Source organism: Cyprinodon tularosa, unplaced genomic scaffold (assembly GCF_016077235.1).
Source record: "Cyprinodon tularosa strain WSP-4 unplaced genomic scaffold, ASM1607723v1 ctg66, whole genome shotgun sequence".
In the NCBI taxonomy this organism is placed as follows: Eukaryota; Metazoa; Chordata; class Actinopteri; order Cyprinodontiformes; family Cyprinodontidae; genus Cyprinodon; species Cyprinodon tularosa.
The window spans coordinates 2,927,208-2,943,807 of NW_024039407.1; the positions used below are offsets into that span (position 1 = coordinate 2,927,208).

The 16,600-nt window shown below is 37.8% G+C and overlaps 1 protein-coding gene across 2 annotated transcripts in view; it reads right to left on the bottom strand.

The window, feature by feature from the left end:
* LOC119799431 (nucleolar protein 4-like) overlaps positions 1 to 16,600 on the bottom strand; it is a 120,636-nt gene that overhangs the window by 53,211 nt on the left and 50,825 nt on the right. The gene's annotated exons all lie outside the window — the stretch shown is intronic.

Here is a 16,600-nt window from a genome sequence, read left to right on the forward strand (position 1 = left end):
CAGACCAAAACACGTTGTGTAAATCAGTCTTCAGATATTTCTTGGCCAAATCTTGAGGTTTTGTCTTGTGTGTCTTGTTCAAAGGTGGCCTTTTTTTGGCTTCCCTTACCTCGGCCAGGTCCCTGAGTATTGAGCACCTTGTGCTTCTCGGCATGGGCGTAGGTTTACATAGGGACCATAGGGACATGTCCCTACCAAATTTTTGGAACAACCTACTTGTCCCTACCAATAATTAGATGTGAATAACATGTTTATAATTTACAATACAGCTTTGTTGCACGTAGAGGGGATGGAGAATATTGACAGACGAAAAAACTTTTTTGTTTATATATTTTTTTTTCTCACAATTTTGGTATAATTCTTGCTCTAAGTGGGTCACTCTGTGAGATAAAGACATGTTTTAGAGTCTCTATACTCCAGTTAACGATTAATTGATTACTAAAAATGTTGACATTACAATAATCTATTATTCTGATGAATTGTTTCATCGTTGTTTAAAATACATGATGTGGGTTAAATAGAGTAACTACAGCCTAGATGACTTGAAGAGTGAAATTAATATTCTACATGCTCAGTGTCAGTTCCAGTGCTAAGTTAAATATAATACATTTATTTGGCGTCCCTTGAATCTATTATTTTTCTTAGTTTCATGATACAGAGAAAATATTTAAAAGATAAGTGTGGGTTTTACCTCTGCACAATTGTATATCTTCAAAAGAAAATACAGGATAAATCCAGATATAACAGACATATTTAGACTTCATTTTGATTAATAGGCACAGATTTACTTTCTCTCTTAATCGCTGGTTATTTCAAATGCAAACCTTTTCAAAGTGGAAAAAAGTCAAAATTTCTCATTCATCAGAGCCGATGATGCTTCAAACATTGATAAACAGCATCTAGTGTGTGTAGTGCTTACAAATGTTGTACAAATGTAGCAAGAAATGCTGCATTTCTCTAAATAAAATCCACCCTAATTTTCACGTCAAGCATAAAAAAACGAGCATGCATATATTTGCATAGGACCAATGACATCAGACCAATAGTGTCCCTACCAAAGTTGAAATCAGACCTATGCCCTTGCTTCTCGGCACTCCTGATATGTTGCAGCTCTGAAATATGGCACAACTAGGGGCTAATGGCTTCCTGGCAGCTTCATGCTTGCTCCTTCTCAATTCATGGGGAGTTATTTTGCGTCTTCTTTTTTCAACACGCATCTTGTTGGTTATTTGCCATGAACCGCTTGATTGTGCAACGATCCCGCTTCAAAAGCTTGGCAATTTCCAAACTGCTGCACCCCTCTGAAACACATGCGACAATTTTTGACTATTCAGAGTCTGTCAAATCTCTTTTCTGACCCATTTTGCCAAAATAAAGGAAGTTGCCTAATAATTAAGCACACCTTATATAGGGTGTTGATGTCATTAAGCCACACCCCTTCTCATTTCAGAGATGCACACCACCTGATTTACTTAATTGGTAGTTGGCTTTCAAGCCTATACAGCTTGGAGCAGGACAACATGTATGAAAAGGATGATGTGGTTAAAATATTAATTTTGCTAATAATTCTGCACACAGTTTATAGCTGAGCCTTGGCTCTCCAGATTAAAATGGCTTTTCTCACCACCTTTTTTCTCCTGTTTCTTGCACATTTTGCAAAGCTTGCCTTAAAGCCTTAATGGAACATCTCTTTTCTTTTTAAATAAAATTTGAAAGTGAAAAAATCAACATTTAATATCTCCTGAGCTGCATGAGGTTGCAGGGTCTCTCTCTCTGTTGTTCAAACTCTGCAGAGTCCCACAGGTTTACTGGGTGGAGTTTCACAGATGAGAAGAAATCTCTGCGTATGCATCCTTAACATGTCTTGTAAAACTGATTTATACTATAGTAAGAGCTTACATGGGGTTCTAACTAGGTGAAAGTGACAGAAAATGGTTTCCCACCCTTCCCCGTAATTCTAGTTTTTCCATAAAGGCTCAGATTAATGACTACAGAATTTTTTTTTTTTTTTTTTTTTAACCAACCCTGGAAGGGCTTTTCTACAGTCCCGCTTACTTGCATAGTTTTCTCATCCATTTATAAAACAGCTGCTCTTTATATTTTATTGCTATCCACAAATTGTTTTTTTTTACCTTTCAGATACTTTCTTTCTGCTCTGCTTTAAAATTAAATGTATAAATGTTGTACCTTTTTTCAATTTAGTATTTTTTACATGCAGTCTTTTGTTTCTTTACTTCTTTTGCCACTGTTACATTCATCTGGTGACATCTTCCAGGTGAAGATGTGTGCAAGGATTCAATATAAATTCAGGTTTTATTTCAGCAGCACAATCTCACCATTAAAAATTTAGGGAAAAAATTCATATTTCATTTAGCATTTACTCGGCATGAAAAAAAATGCAGGTTAGGAAATTATTTTAATCATTTCACGCATTTGTTGGGAATGCTAACAGTGCTGTAAAATAAATGGTAAATTACCTGTACTTATATAGCACTTATCAATGTCAGGAGACTTGACCACAGAGCTTTACACTACATTCAGTCATTCACCCATATACACACACTCACACACACACTGATGGTGGCAAGCTACATCAGTGAGCCACAGCTGCCCTGGGGCTCGCTCACAAGCAAGGCTGTGGTACACTGGCGCCACCAGGTCCTCTGACCACCATCAGTAGGCAATGCAGGTGAAGTGTCTTGCCCAAGGACACAACGAAAGCCGGGGCTGGGGCTTGAACCGTCAACCCTTCAATTTTAGGGCAAACCCCTACATCCAACACCACTGTTACCCCAAATAAAATAAGTGTAACTCTCACCATTCTTTATTTTTTGTTAGTTGAACAAAGTTTCTGCTAATTTTTAATGGTAAATCAACAACTTCCTGTGTCACTGTGGCGTAGAAATAATGACTCGTAGAAACTGACTCTAACTGCACCCTCTAAAACGAATCAGGAGCTGCATTTATGTAGCTAAATAAAACCTCCTACACTTCAAGTTTGACTGGATAAAATACTTTATTCTTTTGTTAGTAAAGTCATTTGAGGGAGAGCAGCCTCTACTAGAGTATAATGGTAATTGCTAAATAAAATATAAACAAGTTATTTATTTGATCTTGAAAAAAAAAATACAGTGATCACATAATTAATAATAAATGTATTTATGTCTTATTTTTAAAAAGCAAACAGTTTTAGTTACAAGTTACTTCTCCAGAAGAAAAGTAACTGTGTAGTTACTTTTTAAGCATCAGAATCAACTTTTATGGCCAAGTTCGTGTGCACAAACAAAAACACTTAAATAAAATAAAAATAAAATGGAAAAATTTGACATTTTTAAAAAATGTCTTTATTCAAAAAGTTAATCTATAGCATGGATGCATAAACACCTCGTTTTATTTCAGTGTTAAATGCTGTTTAAAGTAAGAGATTATAATTAAAAATGTCTCCGGACTTTTACTGGTTGTTGATTTTCTTTATTCGGACCTGATTTTTAATTGGTTACCCCTGCTCTAAACGGTTGTAAATTGCATTGAAATGACATGTGTTGTGAATTGGATCGATATAAACTGAATCTAACATCAACAGGAATCTAAAAGTTGTGTATCCTTGAATTTGAATCAGAGCATCCCAAGTAACCAGGGGCCTCTAGGTTATAATTTGTAATTAGGGACCTTTTGAATGAGGGCAATTGCACTTTAATTGAGAGATGGAGTAAATGCAGCTCAACAAAAATGCAAGCCCCTCTTCAGATTTTTACAAAAGTGGAGAAAGATGTAATTTTCTTTCCACTTTAGAATTAAACTCTGCTTTTTGATGGTCTATCACATTACAAACAGCATTAAAAGTAATTGTAGCTCAGATTTAAGACATGGCAAAATGCTGAAGATTAGGAAGTATGAGAATGTTTTGCAGCCCCACATCCTTCTGTGTCTCTGTCTGTTCAGATGCACCGCTCCTTCGCTCTTAGCCAAGGTGCAAGAAACATGGACTAAACTAAAATTGTCAAGGATTATCTAGCTGGACCACTTTTTTATGTTTTTTGATCACAATACAGAGTCTGCTTCAGCGCAAAATGCCTCCCTTAACCACACAGGACTTTAACAATCTTCTACAGAGGATTGCTGTCTTGGACATGCAGATTAACCGACTGGAAGAGAATGTAGAAGTAAATGCTGCTTATAGAAATGATTAAATCCATCAAGTGCTGACATTACCACTGCCTCAAAACACTGAGGTAACCCCACAAGTAGTTTTAAACAGCAACTCGTAGGAACAACAACAAACGAACCCAGAAACAAGGTTCTGCTTCTAATAACAATAACGCTTCTAACGACAATTACCATGGGTTTGCTCCAAGTGTTTCCCACTTGGAGCAAAATCCAACAACCCAGATCTGAAAAGTTGCCTGACAAGGCTTTTGCAACATTTAGATGACAAAACCTGGCTGAGGTTTCAGCTAAACATGACTTCTTCTCCAAGTATCAACAGGTGCAAAAAGCCATTTGCTCCCAAAACAAAGAATAAGAAGGACCCGCTCAGATTAGTGAGAATTTTGGGATTCTGCTAAAAAACTGATATTCGGCCTGACAAGGTGACCTTGAAGAGAACAGCCAACTTTCAGACAACACAGGTATTATGACATTCAGCTTTCTCCAAATTGGCCTCATAACAAACCAGCTGCTAAGCCGAAAACATTGATAGTAACTGATGATGCTGTGAATGAGATTAAAACATATGCAACAAGAAAAACAGAGAAAAGGTGAATGTTGGCTTTACCGTGTTTTCTGAAATTTCAAAGAGGATCACAAGTATCACAGAATTACATCAAACGTTGAAGAACTTCATTATTCAGATCAGAGCACTGAATCATGTTGCTGAGAGGAAATCAGGAATATTAAAGGAACAGCGTCCATTCCTTTGACCCCAACAAACAGACATGAAATCCCCATAAGCCTTAAACAGCATCATCTCCTGTATCCAAGCCAACACTTCAGCTGAATCTGTCCACTCAACAATAATTAACCATTGTTGGAAATGAGAAGCTTTGACAAATTGGTCCTTCAGAACTATGAACCAATCTCAAACTTCACCTTCATCAGCAAGATTATTAAAATAGTTGTGTTTCAACAATTAAAGGCCTTCTTAACCATTACAAGCTGTTTGATGTCTTCCTGTCAGGTTTCGTTCCAACCACAGCCCGGATTAAGGTGTTCAGTGACATCTGTGTAAATTCAGACTGTGGGAGATCCACAGGGCTGGTAATACTGGACCTAAGTGCAGCGTTTGATACTGTTTATCACTAGATTTTATTAGAGTGTCCTAAAAACTTGGTTGGCCTTTCTGGTACTGCACTGGACTGGTTTAAATCCTACCTGAAGGACAGGGAATCCTACTGTATGCGTCAGTAGGGAACTTTAAATCCAAGACCCGAAAAATCACATGCAGAGTTCCTCAAGGCTCCATTCTGGGGTACCTCTTATTCCACATCTTATAGCAAACAACAAGATCAGTTACGATAACTATGCAGACATCTCCCAGCTTTACATCACAATGTCACCAGGTGACTATGAACCCATTAGAGCGATGGCGAGATGCTTAGAACAGACCAATATGTGGATGCACCATCATTTTCTATGAGTGAATAAAAACAAAACTGAGGTAATAAACTTCAGAAACAAAACAGAAGAGATTCAGAGTTAGCTCACAGCTTCAGCTGCTACCACTAGAAAAAAAATTGATTACGGCTGAAATCTTGGTGCAATGATGGGCTCAGACCTAAACCTTCAGAGGTACATAGGTAAGTTACTAATTCAGTCTTTTATAACCTGAAAAACATCTCCCAGATTAAAGGACTAATGTCCAAGCAGGATCTAGAGAAACTCACTCATGTATGAGAAGACAATGTTAGCAATGCAACATTGTCTTCATAGTTTGGCTAAAAAGTATATCAGACAGTTGCAGCTGGTCTAAAACACTACTGCCCGTGTTTTCACTAGAACTAAGAAAGTAGAGCACATCAGCCCGGTCCTGAAGTCCTTACATCTGCTCCCTGTATCTCAGAGAATAGACTTTAAAATCCTTTTGTTAGTATATAAATCACTGAATGGATCATCGACTCAATACCGATTTGTTGTCAGTGTATCAACCCTAAAGGACACTCAGGTCATCTAGTTTTAACCCACTCTGTCCACCCAGAGCTAGAACCAAACATGGAGAAGTGGCATTTAGTTCCAGCGCTCCGCTTATCTGGAACAACCTCCCAGAAGACTGGAAAAGTGATGAAAGCCTGAGTTGTTTTATGTCAAAGTTAAAAACCTGTTTGTTTAGAGCTGCCTTTAAATGCTGAGGTTAAACTATTACCTGAGGGACCATTAGTTTAAGGTTGTGATCCAACTGTTGTATTTATTTTATTGCCTGCTTTTTATGTTTTTATCTTTATTTCCTTTTAGTCTCTATTTTTATTTCTTTCTGTTTCATTATACAATTCTCATAAAGCACTTTGAATTGTAAGGCAAGTAAACTTGCCTTGCTGTATCTATATCACTGTAAATCTTTTTCAGTCAACGGGTTAATAGAAACTGTTTCAGCTTTATTAATGAATCCATGTAAGGCTAATATTTCTTTGTATTTAATCACATTAAGATGGCCAACAAACATTGTTTTGAGGTAGAAACCAGCTGCTGGCAGGAAAGCCTATGAACTCTCAGCATGGCATTTCAATCAGCTCCAAGACTTTTCTGATGCTGTTACTTCCTAGCACCAAGGCACATGAATCAACTCTGACAGATGATCAAATCAGAGCTCGCTCTAATCTACTCTTAATTCCTGTTCAAATACCATCAACAGCAGCCCTAACAGCTCCTTTTCACCCGCAGAACAACTTTAGTGCTTCCATCTCTGTTGAGCCTTCTCTAAGTCTTTCTAGTGTGCTTCCAGATGATGCAAACTTGGCTCTCTTTGTCTTTCTACCTGGATTTATAATTATTACAAATAAAGAACCTTTTTTTAACTGAAACAGAAAAAAATGAGCGTTTCATTTAAAATACTTGTTCAAGCATAACATGCAGTTTTGGAAAGGATCTCTTAAAACCCTGTGGTTTAGCCTTTCCTCAATCTATCCGTCTTTTTCAATGGATAGATTGTCACTGTTTTCAGTGTGATAACTGTGTTGTTACATGTAATCATTACATCGAAGTAAAGGTAAAACAAAGGAGTTTGGGTTCGTTAAAAATCTAGGAAAAATATTTTTAGCAGACGATATCTCCAAAAAAAAAAAAAACTAAAAGCCAGTTAAGTGCATCTTGCATAAAAAACAGACGACAAGAGCTGGAAGTAGCCTACCACTTCATCAGACTCAAATGTAACCATCCTCGAGAGAGAAAAAATAACATGCATTTATCAAAAGGTTCTTTATCTGCATGAAATGATTCAAGTATTTCTTTTAAAGAAAAAAAACGTAAAAGGAAGCATAGCTAGAACCTGATGGTAGCCTCAGTCAAACCCACTTCAACCTGTGTTGGACTAGAGAAGGACCGTAAGAGTAACCAGAAAAGAAAACAACAAGATAAGAGGCTGCAGCACATAACATTACTACGGTAATATGGACCAAATTGTACTGATGAAATGTTAAACTGATTTTATGTTAAATAGATTTTATGTTAAATTGATTTTATTGATATTATTCTAGGGAAGAGGAAGCAATGATATTATCTCTGTAACCCTGTTGGCTTTTATATGTGATGTCCCTTAGATCTTCTTAAAAGACTACAGTTTGTTTCTTTGGTGGAGAGGGAAAAAAATGCACTAAATGTTATTTTTCAGGGAGAAAAATATGAGGTCTCTTTGTGAAACATGAAAATGAAACTAGATGAAAAGCAAATCTTTGTAAAAAAAAAAAAAAAAGTAAAAAAAACAACATAAAACTGGTTTCAAATGGCCTTGAGCTACATTGTGGTAATAAATAAACACTATTTAAACACCCATTTGAACACAGCTGTGGATTGCCACAGGCTCTGCAATGTGTGACGTAAATAAATAATAAAGACTACTTTCATAAAGTTGTTCTTTTTTTTTTCTTGCTTATTTTGTCCAAATAGAATCCAGTGACTGGAAGCTGGAGGCTGAGCATCACTGATTTCATGGGGAAGTCCAAAAACTCAGGAATAAACCTGGACGGGTTTTAGTATAAAAAAACACGCCTTATTTAAACCATCAATGTTTAAACGATGCGCATAAAATATGAATCCATAAAAATAAGATAATAAGACATGTGCTGCTGCTTTTCATTATGTGTTCTTGTTCCCCTCCTCGTCTTTTTTACTCCTAAAGAACCAACATGTTGATCTGCTTTTCGATTTCAACAAACCAATATATGTCTGTGTGTTCATGTATGCGTGTGTGTTCCCAGATTTCCACAGTAAAACAGACGGATCCGGTTCAGTAGACCAAACCTAATCAAGTTAACCACCGGACAAACGGAAGGAATCATCTTCTTCCTGCCTGGGCTCATCTCCTCTCCTCACTTTGCCTCGTTCCAGAAAATTAACCTGTCTTTGTGAATCCTTTATTTGGTTCTTTTCTACAGCCGCTGAAGGTTCAGCAGGTATGAACGTCCCCGGCCCACTCTGAGGACGTCCTTTAAGGGTTAATCAACATAAACGCATGAGGGAAAGTAAGACATGGACCAATATATGAACCATATCTGGTGATATCATTACTCTAATTCATAAAAAAATACTTTCAGAGCTGTAGAGCAATATTTTTTTCCTTTGTGTCACAATGATTTTTTTTTTTCAAATCAAATTAATACGATACAAAGATAAACTCCATCAGTTCAAAAATTTTACCTATTAAAGGAGAAAAATTGTATTAAATCAAACCTAACCCTGCATGAACATGTAAAAACAAGAGTTAATTGAGGAATCACATTTTAATATCAGCAAATAAATTTGGCATTAGTCATCCTCTGGCCTGATTACTGCAAAAAAATCACTGGAAGAGTAAATTAAATATCTGACAACCTGAAGAACATATTATACCCTAAACTAAAGAAATACAAGAAGAGATGGGAAAAAAACGTTACTGATATCTGTCAATCTGGAAAGGGTTGCAAAGCCTTTCTAAGGCTATTGGACTCCAACAAACCCCAGTGGGAACTATTAGCAGCAGATAAAACATGGAACACTATGGAACGTTGCTGGGGTGTTGGGTCACCAAAATAACCTATGGATGAAATTAAACATCAATATTCAACAACTCACCAAGGTCACAACAAAATAACCCAGACATCTCTCCAGGCCTCAATGCCTCAACTAAGGTCATAGTTCAAGATGAAACTGTAAGAAAGAGAAGGAGCAAAGTGGACCTCACTGCTGACCCCAGCAAACACAATGTTCGCTTCCCATTTACAATAAAAACCTCAAAATTATCTCTAAAAGTTTTTAGGAATATTTTCTCATAAAAAGGGACCTTTTTAAATCATGATAGTAAGACATGGTGGTGGTAGTGTGCTGATTTGTGACTGCTTTGCTGCTTCAGAACCGGAACAATTTGCTGCAGATGATGGATTCACTGATTCTGCTCTTTTCTGACGAAACTTGGATGAGAATCACCAGCCTTATGCTTGTGACCTAAAGGTCCACCTCTATTTAAAAAAACAATAAACACTAGGATTTTGGAGCAGTCAAATAAAAGCCTGGAATTAAATGCCATTTAGACTCACTGACATGACCTTAAACATGACATTCATGACAAACCTTTCGATGTAACTGAATGGAACCAACTCTAAAAGAAGAGAGGGAGAAATCCCTCTACCTTTAGGCAGGTCCCAGTAACAGAGGCAGTCGTTACAGATGCAGTCGTTACAGAGCCAGTCGTTATGGAGGCAGTGATGGGTTGTTAAGGTTTTAATTGGAATAACAGCTTAAGGATAAATCTGTGCAGAAAATAAATCTGAAGAAGAGTAAATACTACTCACAACAGAGCTCAAAGCATGCATAAAAAATTAATTTAGCTATGGAAGATTCAGTCCACAATAGCTGTTTATCATCAGATCAGCTTTAAAAAGAAAATAAATACAGATGAAAAGATTTTTGCCAGTTTCTGACTGTTTCATTAGAGGATTACTGGACTCATTTAGACATTCCTGTGAAACTCATCCTGGTGTAGTTGTTTTTTTTTTTTTTTTTTTTGCTTTGAGTTTGATTAGTTTTCTCCTTAAAAGCTATTTTACATGTATTCCATTTAAAAATCAATGAAAGTGGACACTGTCTCTGGGTTTTTCTATAGGTTGGGGGGTGGCTGCCTTCCTGTTCCCATTATTCTCTTTGTCTTCTTTGTTTTAGCATGATGGTGCAGAGCTGGACCCTGAAGCCTTGCAAGCCTTTATACTGGCATCCTTCCACCTGCCTGCCTGCCTGCTGCACCCCCATCATCTTCTCATTTATCTCCCCTTCATTCCCTCCCCCACTTTCTCTCCTCTATCCCATCGCCAGGCCAACACCATTCCCATCTTCTGCTGCCCCCCCACCTGCCACCTCCTCTAGCATCAGCCCCTCTCTAACCGCCACCCACACTCCCACATTGTTCCAACTCTATCTGCACAGCTTTCAGGGTAGTTTATTCATAACCGTAGGGAGTAAAGGAAGGTCGCTCTCTCCATCACCATCGTCGTTTCAAGATTTTGCACCACTTAACAGACAATAAACAAATCATGGCATGGATACATCAAATCATGCAATGTTGAAAAAAAAAGTTTTGTTGGAACAAATTTGCATTTTTTTTAAAGATCTAATATACTGAGCTTAGCAAACCGAACTTGATGATAGATCGTTAAGAGAAACAAGAACCTGCTGCGTAATGTGATAGCAGTCCCTGGTTACTATGGTGATAAACGCCCATCTCCATAAATATCTGCATCAAACAGGCAGATAGAAAGACAGGCAATAATGTGAGTCTAAAACCCCCCCAAAAATTGTAGTCATATAATTATTGTCTGTTTAAAGTGAGATTTAGATTCTAGTTTCAGAAGAAAGTTCAGTCAAAGTTTGGGAAATACTTGAGAGTGAGGAAGGTTTGGAGGGGTTAGCAGGAAACCAAAAATCCTTTATCAGGAGAATATAAAATAGATGAAAGGAGATTAAAATAAAGTTCAGATAGGTGAAACTGAACAGGTGGGATGCTCAGGGGAGCACTTGGTGGCAATATTGACTTGCAACAATAAGGTCCTGGTTTGAATCCTGGTCCAGGTCCTGCTCGGCATTGCCTTTCCTCACCTCTTAGCTAGTGTCTGTTTAAAAGTACAATTACCTGATTAGTGTACTTAAGTACTTTGTTTTAGTATCTTTACTTCACCAGAGTATTTTTTGGAGGAGAACATATAACTTTCTACTCCAGAACATTTCCAGGAAGCTGCATGTTACTTCTTCCTTTTGGCTCATTTAAGCTTTATAAACCGCTGTTGCTGTCTTTCTTTATCTTTCAGCATGGCAGATAGCAGCTCTTGGGACTGAATTTGGACACTTCTGTTTTAGAAATCTGCATTACACTCCACAAATGTGAGAAAGTCAGGCAGATATTATTTGTATTTTATTAATTTCATTAAAGTGTTAGTTGTTGTCATGTGGACAAGTTGTTCAGTAGGATCAGTTCTCAAATCAGAGCTTTGTTTTCTTCGTAGTAATACATTCAACCATTAACCTCTGTTCCTTGGGTAATCAAGGAAAATCAAGACCCTCCTATTTTCTTATTGGTTTATTTTTTCAAATGCAATTCAATTCAAAAATACTTTATTAATCCCAAAGGGGAATTAAATGTTGCAGTAACTTATAGGCTATTTTTTTATCCAGGTATTGATAGTTGTTGGCAGGAAGGATATTCTGTAGCTGTCTGTCTGGCAAGCTTCTGACTGAAGACAATGTTTTTGTTTAAAACGCTTCTGAAAAGGATGCTCACTGTTGTCCATAATGTTATTCACTTCATGAAGAATTCTTCTTTGTGAAATCATCTCCAGAGGTTCAAGAGGAGTTCCTAGAACAGAGCCGGCTTTCTTTATTAGCTTGTTGAGCTTTTTAAAGTAATACTGGTATCACTGAGATCTCTCTCTCCACACCAGACCAATAGACCATATGTAGCATCTGCCTGCAAACGCTGAAGGATCCATGCTTCCTTAGACTTAGACAGATTTTATTTGTCATTTTGTTTACACCAGTGTAAAACAAAAAGAAATTTGGTTTGGAACAGCTCTCTGGACAATTTTATCTTTTTTTTAAAGTGCAGCCTTGAAAATTTTTATATACAGGTGCTGGTCATAAAATTAGAATATCATGAAAAAGTAGATTGATTTCAGTAATTCCATTTAAAAAGTGAAACTTGTATATTATATTCATACATTACATACAAACTCATATATTTCAGATGTTTATTTTGTTTAATTTTGATGATTACAAATGACAACAAATGAAAATCTCAAATTCATCATATCAGAAAATTAGAATATTGTGAAAAGGTTCAAAATTGATGGCCCCTGGTGCCACACTCTAATCAGCTAATTAACTCAAACCACCTGCAAAAGCCTTTAAATGGTCTTTCAGTCTAGTTCTATAGGCTACACAATCATGGGGAAGACTGCTGACTTGACAGTTGTCCAAAAGACGACCATCGACACCTTGCACAAGGAGGGCAAGACACAAAAGGTCATCGCTAAAGAGGCTGGCTGTTCACAGAGCTCAGTGTCCAAGCACATTAATAGAGAGGCGAAGGGAAGGAAAAGATGTGGTCGAAAAAAGTGTACAAGCAAGAGAGATAACCGCACCCTGGAGAGGATTGTGAAACAAAACCCCTTCAAAAATGTGGGGGAGATTCACAAAGAGTGGACTGCAGCTGGATTGAGTGCTTCAAGAACCACCACACACAGACGTATGAAAGACATGGGTTTCTGCTGTCGCATTCCTTGTGTCAAGCCACTCTTGAACCACAGACAGCGTCAGAAGCGTCTTGCCTGGGCTAAAGAGAAACAGGACTGGACTGCTGGTGAGTGGTCCAAAGTCATGTTCTCTGATGAAAGTAAATTTTGCATTTCCTTTGGAAATCAAGGTCCCAGAGTCTGGAGGAAAAGAAGAGAGGCACTTCATCCACGTTGCTTGAAGTCCAGTGTAAAGTTTCCACAGTCAGTGATGGTTTGGGGTGCCATGTCATCTGCTGGTGTTGGTCCATTGTGTTTTCTGAGGTCCAGGGTCAACGCAGCCACATACCAGGAAGTTTTAGAGCACTTCATGCTTCCTGCAGCTGACCAACTTTTTGGAGATGCAGATTTCATTTTCCAACAGGACTTGGCACCTGCACACAGTGCCAAAGCTACCAGTACCTGGTTGAAGGACCATGGTATCCCTGTTCTTAATTGGCCAGCAAACTCTCCTGACCTTAACCCCATAGAAAATCTATGGGGTATTGTGAAGAAGAAGATGCAATACACCAGACCCAACAATTCAGAAGAGCTAAAAGCCACTATTAGAGCAACCTGGGCTATCATAACACCTGAGCAGTGCCACAGACTGATCGACTCCATGCCACGCCGCATTGCTGCAGTAATACAGGCCAAAGGAGGCCCAACTAAATACTGAGTGCTGTACATGCTCATACTTTTCATGTTCATACTTTTCAGTTGGCCAACATTTCTATAAATCCTTTGTTTTTATTGGTCTTCAGTAATATTCTAATTTTCTGATATGATGAATTTGAGATTTTCATTTGTTGTCATTTGTAATCATCAAAATTAAACAAAATAAACATCTGAAATATATGAGTTTGTATGTAATGTATGAATATAATATACAAGTTTCACTTTTTAAATGGAATTACTGAAATCAATCTATTTTTTCATGATATTCTAATTTTATGACCAGCACATGTATATATATATATACCAAGATATTTATACTCCTCCACCACCTTCACTTCTTCTCCTTTGATGAATTTAGCTTGCTCCTGTTTTATCTGAAATTTACAATCATCTCCTTTGTTTTGCTGACATTCAAGATGAGATTTTAAATAAGAAATAATAATTGATATAACCGTCTTTATATTCTGTGGCACTTTTATGGTTAAGTTCTTTACAGGTGGTGTAGAATTTGTAACAGAGTAGTTCTATGTTTTAATACAACAGGGGGTTTCTGAAATGTATAGGTTCTTTAAAATTATACAGAAATGTACTGATATTAGATAATCTTATTAGTATTTAATAATAATTGTAATACTTAATTTGAATGCATATTCTTCTAAATACTTAAGTATTTGCAAAAGTGAATACTTAAGTACTTGAGTAGATGTTTGAGCAAGTAAATTTTACTTGTAAATGAGTAAACGGCTCATCCAGAGGACGGCGGAATAAGGAGATTTTTGGTAAAGGCTGTCTTCCTTATTTCAGAGGAATTTTCCTGCATAATTGGCAAAAACATACTCTGGGGGCCTCATTGCTAATATTTCTTATTTTCAAATGTACAATAATAAGGGACAAGTATCTCTGTTTTCTTTTTTGTAAATGAAATCAGCAAACAGGCCCATTATCAATGCTTATCAGGCTGTTATCAAAAAGGTGCATTCCTCAGTAGGACGCTGTGGCCTAGAGCAGCCAAATATAGGGAGGATATAGCATTGAGGGCATTTGAGTCAAGGATTTGTCTTTCTAAATCAAGAACATGCTCATTTTCACTGTTCAGGTTATCACAATTGTGGCAAAGTCCTGTTTTCTGAACAGCAGCAGGACTGTGAGACCACTGTGAGGAAAAAAAGGCTCCCTGACTCAGAAAGACCCTGACCCACAGCTGGATTAAAACCAGCATCATATTTTATCCTAGGAAATGATCGAGTCTCAGTCGGAATCAGTTTACAATGAAGACAGATTCCAGCAGGAGACTTTGCTTCAGTTACAATAGATCAGTGGGGTTATCTCCCTTCGTGCAGCAGAGACCTTAACATATTAGTGAACACCTTTTCATCCGATGATTAAACGGGCTGCAGCAGACCACAAATGCAGGAAACAGAAAAAATAAATCTGAGTCCAGGTTGATGGACCTGGTGGTAAACATGAGGAATTTACGATCAGGCATTGAGAAAGACAGTCAGATATTGAGCCTAACAGGACCCCCTCATTCAGACTGGATCTCTCTCTCACAGATTGATGGGGAGGGGGTCAGGAGGGAGAATTCGGACAGAGGGAGAGGAGGAGATTGATAAGAGGTGAGCTGGCTGGGAAAACACACTCACACATACACACACATGCAGACACAAGCATGCAGAGTGCACAAATTGGAGCAAGCTGAGGAGCTCCACTGCAGAATATCGATTGCTGAAAAAAGCAGCCATGAGGAGGATGTACATGTGTGTGTCTGTGAAAGGGTGGAGGGTATCACCAGAAAACCCTTAGACAAGCCGATTTGATGCAGCACCATCTGTAGCATCCAGAAAGACAAAGGATTGGTAGAAGGTTAGAGGAGAAGCTTAAGATGCTGATAGGAACAAAGTAGAGAAAGAAATAAGCTTAGACCAAACAGACGGGGTTCAGTCTGCCTGTCAGGCTATAAACAGCCTGTACAGTATGAAGCATGGTGGAGGTGGACAGCAATAATCAATAAGCTGCTGCTGACCTTCAGAGGATGCAAACATACTGAGGGAAACATGACTTTCACATGAAGACAGGAGGATAAATTTATGTCAGTTTTTCCTGCCTGACTAGCAAACAGATGACTTTGGGAGCATGTTCTCAATCTGCATCAGACACTGAATGAAGCTGATGCTGTGTTAATTGTTCGGCCTGCTGCTATATTGGTGTAGCGCTTATTGAGCTTAATATCTGTTTTTCTCTAAAGAGACACTTTCTCTGTGAATTCAGCGGCACTTTTGTCATTGAGCCTCTGGCTGCAATTCAGCTGTATGTGGTGGCGATCCATAACGTCTCTGTTCTCAGTTCGATTTTTGTCAGGACCTTTTTGATAAGCTCTCTGCAGGAGTTTTTTCAGTGCAACCGAGAGATTGCTGTGCAAAGTTTTAAGTACAGCTAGATTAGAAAAATGCATTTTACGTGCTGATAAATGAAGTTCCTTAAAAACTGTTCTGCTCATGTTTATTTAGAAGATGCAGTCAAAGCCATCAGACATTTATCCTGCATTAGAGAAGGGGGGGAGGGGAGGAAGGAAGTCAAAAGGAGGATAAGCAGCACTCGCTGTTGGGTCAGTCATTTGAAGGAAAAACGTAAAATCCATCATAAAAACAACCATCCCAAATAGCCACAAATTTTTACAACAAATAGGAAATGGCTTTTCAGAATCATGTTAAACAAGAACTTTCATCAGGTTCAAATCCCTGGTAAAAATGTATACTTTTCATGCATGTCAGCGTTTGTAAAGGGCAGTTTACATTGGTGTAGATTAGAGGATGAGGTGCATTTTGTAAATCATCATCAAACCTGTTATTTTGCCGTCTTGTCTCTAAAGTAAGGGTGCTTCCTCTTTAAATAATTCATAACTAAATTCATGACATTATAGGTCAAAACCTCCATGTTGGCCATCTAAAGACATCATGGTTGGTCTGCATCACCAAATTATATTT